Genomic DNA, 8,221 nt, shown 5'->3' on the forward strand with positions numbered 1-8,221 from the left:
CGCACAACGCATAAAAATCTTACAATCATACTACGAAAATGGCAAATCTAACTCGTTTATTCTATAGCGCACAAATTACGCAGAGTAAATTTAATTATTATCGAACTTTACGCTTTGTTTATAGACAAGTCTTGAGATTTTAGTATTGCAGCACTTTTGGAACACTTTTAGTGTGGTTAGAACTGATGTCTATTTGTATACTTTAAGTTGGCGTATTGATACAATTTGGTGACCATTGTTTATAGGCGTTTTTATCTTTTGCAGTTGACATTTGGTAATATGCAATACTTGTGATTCATCTACATATTTTAAATAATTATTATAGTTTTGTATTTGGCAGCACTGTCATGTACAATAATAATTGACTTAAGTCTGTCTTTTCAGATCACATTTTGTGACCACGTTTTGTACGAGCCAAATGTGACGTTCATGTATGTAATAATTAATAAAGCAATACCATCCATTAATACCAAATTTAAATTTTAGGATTTATCTTGGCTATATCTGCAGGTTAAATAATTTATAAAAATGATTATTGAGTGAATCTAAAATTAAAATGTTTATGGTTTTTGAAAAATAGTGTGAAGTTTGCTATGAATAAATCTGCATTATGAAATTGCAGGTAAATGAAACGTTAGTCTAGTATAGTGTCTTTTTTCAGCTGTCCTTTCATACATATATTTAGGGTCCGCTGTTTTCTAGACAAGGATTTCTTCAAAGTCCTTGTTATCATATCTTGCAAAGTTACGCTCAACTATGTAAGTAGGCAAAAATTAGTCTCAATTTTATCTTTGACCAAACTTTGTTTAGGAATTGTAATAGATTTTTGGATTGACATACTTAGAGCGGTGTTTGCATTCATAGACCATACAGTACACCAGTGGCGAGGGTTGGAGATAGAGTGTTAAGATTCGTCATACATAGTGTACACTAAACTTGGTCCTTAAAACTTATTTGTATTCATTTAACTATAATTTGCAGATGGTACTGGTTAGTTTTCTAAATGCAATTAAACCCTAGCTAACTAATAATACAAATTGCAGATGGTTTTTGATTAGTTTTCAAAATTCAATTAAACCCTGCTTGGGCCAAACCATAATGATTTAGGTATGATATGGGCGATCCAACAAAAATAGTGCACACTTTTTTTAGTCACATCACATCATATACATACATTGTAGGCTTAGTCCAATAAACACAATTTATCTGACAAAGTTTTTTATTTTTTTTATGACCATGTCCGATCCTAATAGGATAATATGGGCCTCCACAGAGTAGAGGTTTGTATTAACAGATTTTGTTTTTTACGAGAAATGGATGTCAGCCACTTGCTCAACCTATTAGGTCCATACCCTGACAGACACAAATTGAAAAACAATATGTGTACTTGCCAGACCCAGGATTCGAACCTGAGACCCACGGCATGATAGTCCAACGCTTATGCCTCGTGGCCACCGTGGGTGTATGTCGGATCTTAACATCCTACCTCCTTCTACCCTACCTTCGCCACTGCAGTAAGTACACTTCATCCACATAGTATCTCTTGAGAATGGCCTCTGCAATGGGCCCGAAGCGTCGAGGAAGAAACACAGGGAGAAAACTCAAAAATCTATTACGACGACAGACAACTGTGGAGGTATCAAAACATTTGTTTTTGGGAATTTTATTGAGGAAATAATATCGGGAAAGCAATGGGGGGAGGTTCTCGATTGAAAAGAAATAAAATTTCATAACATCTATTGAATGCTTTAATGAGCTATCAACATGTATTTCCCACCAGTCGGATCTGGACCTATGAAAAAAACCAATAGCTAATCAATCTCTCAAAGCATAGGCCAGAAGTCTTGAGCTTGACGCAGATACATAAACCACTAATAATATAAACGTATTTTCATTTTGTTCAGCCCTGTACATAGTGCAACTGTGTAAAGGTGTACATTTTCTACTCATCTGATGATCAACAATCAAAAATTATACATTTCAAGGCGGTATTTCATATAATAAAACAGGCATTTTGCTATGGGTATTAACACGGCGGTGTTTCTCATAATTTCACATCTCTAGCGTACTATTTGTCTGCAATATAATATACAAAATTATTACAGATAATTGGTATTTACCAAGTGTGCATTGTTTTTGAACTGTTGTGAAACCTCTGACGTGAGTATTAAAATTTTACTGTCGACAAAAATAGACATTTTCTTTGTCTAGTCTCTGAGCAACTTGATTTGTCTCAAAGTAATGGGGGCTCATCATCTATGAGTGTTTGTAATAACTCCGATGTGAATACATTGATATGATACATCGATGGTTTGACAAAATTAACATGTCACACAGGTTACAACAGTTCAACATCGTAATGATGAACATCTCGAATCTCATGTCTTCCAATGTGGTGAATCTTATACATATTTTACAACAATTAACTGTGAAACAAATATCTTGCAATCCTATTCTAGCAGTTGTGTTAATTCTAACACAAAATTTAGCACCATATTGCCATAGTAATCAGAGCTAACACATGTTAAGTGCCATTTTTATTGGTCCAAATTAAGTAGTAACATGGCGAAAAGTTAAGGTGGTACGGCCTGTCGTGTGAAATACGTCTAATTCGGGTATGCTCTACAGGCGTATCCATGGTTTATTCACCCGAAGCCCGAAATTTTGTACTGAAACATCAAACAAGAATTGAACATATCGACATAACCTACAATTTTAATAGTCATGTCATTGCAGTATGTATTAAGAAAAAAAAAATTGACAACTGGAACTACAAATTGAGACGGCGGCTGTGATCCATGGCGTAGATTATTTTTCAAAATAGTCACATTTCAATTATCTATATGTAATCGACATTCTCTATCTCGCTCTACCAAGAGAAGGAGTGTTAAAAGAAGACACTTTTTACAGTTAACTTCGTGTGCTAATTAACTTCCTGAATACATAAAGTGATATGTTAGAATAACCTCACAGGTCCTGCAGTCAAGTGCTAAATTTTGTGTTAACAATAAATACAACTGGTAGAATAGCGGTGTGCGTGTATATAGCAATGGTGACGATAGCCTATTATTGCTGCTATTAACTGATTCAATGCGGAGCATTTAATTACTTTTTAATTACCACATGCTAATTATATCTAATGGCCCCCTAATCAGGACACAACAGCTGTGGCGTTCGCGCTGTAAGGATTAAGGTGTACGTATTCTTAGATTTACCATTTGCAGTTCATAAAGGTAAGTATTATTTGAATCCACAACAAAGTTTAATACGGCAAGATTAACCACACCAAGACAGTAGACCGAAATTATGATTCACAATTGGAATTTTACCAATTTATAATTTAACATTTGGTTAAGTTTAGATTTCATATTGTATAAAATGTCATGTCGAGTTTGCGTTGGATAATGAATATATAATAATTATTTACATGCAAATCACTTAAATAGACATAATATGATTGAAAATGAAACAGTGAGAAACAACGACATGCTATGGGATTAACAGATCCATTACAGATTATATAAAATATTACAATCATTGGTATTTTCATTTTTTTTTTTGTTAAAATTCGTGTGAAAATTGTGGAAAAACTGTCCTATACATCATTTCAAGTATATTAAATTATTATACTGCCTCCAACATGGTTGAAAAAATTCAGCCGCCAATTTGTTTTCTTGAACACTTTTCCATCGGCCATTATTTCATGATTCGATAACCAGTACGATTAATTATATTACGTGAATCGAGTATTGAACTAATACAAATTCAGTAGTAAAAAGGTTGAGTAATCTGATATCAAAGTTAAATATACGATTACAATATCCATTCTGTATGTAAGTGACGTCTTATTCTCAGTTTAAGAACGTTTTTAGTGATTCAAGTGAAGTCAAAACATTCTAATTAGATACGTATCCATGAAAACAATATTTTACACACAGAAGTTCACGGAAAGTAATCATATGTTAGGAAGTAAAAAATGCTTTTATTAAATTTTCATTCAGAGCAACAATTGTTACACAGTTGAATCCTTTCTCGTGCATAACTGAATATGTCACTTATACTCGTTTAATCCTCAGTATCATAATATTATAAAATAGGACATTTGAACTATGAACAATGCAAAAGGTAGACAAAGGCTGCTGGATTTAAGAAAGACCACAGACCACAGACCGAGGAACAGAATCAGCATTGAAAGGTGAAGGTAATGGCTTGATCCAATCTGGTGATGATAAACGAGGTTAGGTATCACGGTGGAAAGTAATATCCACCTTTTTCTTATGTATCATTACACAAAAAGTATTTCATACAAAGACATGGTTATCTCGATTTCCATTATCAACCAAATTAGAGCGAATATTGAATTAGAGACACGCATTAAAAATTGTCAAATCAAACGTTACCACCATATTAGCACGAACACTGATATTATATACAAAAAGACGTGTTAGTGTAGTGTATAGAAATAACAGTAGTTGTGTAATGAATCTTGAATAGCTCGTAGGGTGACAAAAATGTAAAAAGCACAACATGTGTCTGGAATTATTGCATTTGATCTAATTGCAGTTTATGTGATCTATTCGTGCGTTGTACACATTGATTTACTATAATATGGAATAAGCTTTTAGCTATCTTCGCATAGATTTCATGACTTGAGGCAGTGAATTGATTGGTCTATTGGTATTAGATGGTTGCCAATGAGGTGTCGCTATGATGCAAATGAGTCAAACTTGAAAATGGCTTGATAAGATTTTTGCAATTTGCCATTTTTCCACGGCGAAAGATGCACCTAAGCTCTTCACAACATGTCACCAGACGACTTGCAACAATAATGATTTTGCATTTGAGACTAGTCAAATCTAGAATCTCACCGTGTCAATCCGCCCTTTTATGTTATTATTATTAAAAAATTAAACATCTTTTAATTGTATTATTGACAGTTTCTGAGAAGTGAATGTAGTAACAGGTCAAGTACACGGTGACCAATTGGTCATGTATCCGCTTGGTAAGTCTCGGGTTCAAATCCAATCCTGGGCCTGGCAAAATTCACATATTGTTTTTCAATGTATGTTTGAATCCAGAAAATAGACCTAATAAGTTGAGCAAGTGGTTAACATCCATTTCTCGTAAAAAAATAATGTTACGAAACCTCTTCGTGAGGCGGCCAAGATCCGCACCGGATTGTGGAGCCAATTAATAATAATAATTAACAGGTCAAGTACACTAACAAAACTTATGTATACATTGCAATGCAAGAATATGGTAATCTATAAATGACACGATACTCGGAGACCCTTAATTTTCACTGGTACAACTAGAATTCAATAACAGATGTTTAAAAAAAATTCATCATGCTTAAAGTGTGATATAACTTTTTAATGAGAAAAGCCATATTATATAATAAGGAGAAATTCCCACAGAAAATATGTTCACATTGAATATCTATGTGCAATTTTACACAAAAAACTTCCAAAACCAGCCAAATGCCGTGTCCGGAAACTTATACGTATGCAGTTCGCCGTATCACACTTCAGCGTGAAATGTTGTATCGGAAATATATGGCCGTATATTAAAGACCGTCCAACCTCTTTGGTCGTATAGTACTGACATAAAATTCATGTCTAAAAAAAAATAATAAAAAAACGGTTCTTGTCAGTTTACACTTTACAGGAAGCCAGCAGCAAACAAATTTTGAAAATAACCGATATATTGGATTATTTGTTAGGTTAGGTTAGGTTTTCATTCTTCATGAATTTTGCCAAAATCAGCTATGAAAAATGAATTAATGTTCATATTGAATTTAATAAAATCGGACACCGTCTAGTATACGGCCATCTCTTTCCGATAAGAAAGCTCACTGCGAACTGTGCCACGGAAATATGTTTTACATACAATTTACACGTAACCGCCAAATGCATGTGAAATAGAATGATTAAAAATTTGACTTCAGGATAACGATTAAGTAAAATAATATAAAAAACGATATGTCTAATTCTATATCGATTATGTTTAATCACAATAAGGGATGGATTGTTCTAATTTGAATGTACAAGATGGCAACATGAAATTGCCATTTATTAAAATGCGGACATGTTAATATTTGGAAATAGAAGTCTTTTATTAATAATGTCTTGTTTCTCGAATGTAAATCCATTTCTAGTAATAATAATCTGTTAAGAAACCTCTCCGTGAGGCGGCCAAGATTCACATCGGGTTGTAGTCAATAAAAAAATACAATTTAAATAAACTATGTACACAATCTGGCATATTGGAAAAGTGTTTCAAATCTCGTAGAAAACAACTGGCCGGCTCAATTTGATTTGGTTTTTTTTTTTTAACAAATTACATAGTCTAGCATAAAAAACATGTGGTATTAAACATCTCGCACTCATTATATCATATATAATATATATTTTTCAATTCATATAAATGTCCAAAACACAGAATCTGTCGATATATAATTACAGTAATAATGTTCTTCATTGAAATTGGCAAAAAATGTTTTTATTTATATATGTAATTTTTTAAACACTGTCTCTAATCTGTCCAACACTTTGTTTTTTGATTCAACAGACTCGCCCGTCGAATCAAATTTCAAGAGGTATTTTTCTTTATATTATTCATGAGTCCGTTATTAATTTAATTAAAAAAAAAAAACAAGAATCGTGTCGGCCGTTTGTATTAGCATTTCGCACACTTCCATAATAATAATACAAGAGATATGCAACTGGCCGTCTCGCATGTTTGTTGCTTACGACGGAGTATGTTGCGTCAAATGCTGCGTACGTAATAAGATGGCGGACATTTATTTAAAAAACGAAGCCGCCCACAATTGGTTAATTATTAAAATGTCCATGTTTCTGAGTTTTACACTTCGCGGCTGCTACATTGTCTGTAATTTCTGTTGCTCAATTATAATATATATATACTAAAGATTTCCCGTGTCGCCACAGCAATAAATTGTTTATAATATATATAATGTAATATATATTTAGCAATATTTTTTTTTTATTTATTTATTATTAGTAAGTATTCATAACACTTTGAAGGTTTCGTTTCTGGCGGTTTTTAAACAACTTACGATCCGGTCTCTTTTTCACTGCACAAAAAATTGATTTTTTCACATGTCGTGTTGTTATTTCACAAAAATTGTCAAATAGTTATTATTTATTCACTAAGCACACCATTGTCCACGCGTGAAACCTTACGTTTCGGAGTGCACACGCGAGTTCACAAATCCGATCAGTGGGATTAACTAATTTTATCTAAATTATATTTTTCTCTTCCTTTTTTTTTAAGTTCGGCATTTTTTTTAAATATTTATTAAACATTTTTTTTTCATTATTATATTGTATAATTTAATACAACACATACTATATATATATATATACACGTATATTCACGCATACATAATAAAAAACAAAGGAAAATTAATATTTTGAAAACCACAATCCAACATAATTTCTGTGATGTTTTACAAATCATTGATATCAATTATTTAATACAATCAACAGGTTTATACATAGCAAGATGCATTTATACACTTGAACAAAATTTCGATAAACGTACATACTGTAAATGGTATCGTAAAAAAATATACAATTAATATTAACAAAGCAATTAAATGTATTGGCGAAATATACTGAAAAAATATATATGAGGTAAATGTTTTAACAGTAAAAAATAGGTGATTCAAGACCAGATGCATAGTTATACATACTCTGGACTCAAGCGACACTTAACGACTCCACAGACTAATGCGAATGGTTCACACACCCGAGCGTGAGAATTTCGCAAAATGAAAACAATGACAACGACGTATGAGTTAATAAAAATAGTTAAAAGTTGACATATTTATAAAGTAATGACGTGCAGTGTTGGGCCAAATACCATTCGCAGCTGTCAAAAATCGATGTTTCAGCTAAGACAAGATTTAAATCATCCAAATTCAATAATCATTATTGATATAATTTGGCTCTTGAGTAAGGTATTTAAAGTAAAAAAATGTCAACTTATAACCAATAAATTCATCAACGAAACTAACAAACACATCAGTGTGATGTTACATGCGAAATTTGCTGGGTGTAGTTTTCGTCGGTGAGAATGTGGTCTGTGGAGTCCTTTAATGCCAGCGCCGCGGTATTTAGCGGCTGAATTGAGAAACACAAGTGACAGCTGTCAAATTAAGTGTATCGTACATAAGAGTATTTTAGTTAATTCATTT

The sequence above is a fragment of the Rhyacophila brunnea genome, unplaced genomic scaffold (assembly GCF_057557595.1).
Source record: "Rhyacophila brunnea isolate RB1 unplaced genomic scaffold, BYU_Rbru_1.0 scaffold_24, whole genome shotgun sequence".
Lineage (NCBI taxonomy): Eukaryota > Metazoa > Arthropoda > Insecta > Trichoptera > Rhyacophilidae > Rhyacophila > Rhyacophila brunnea.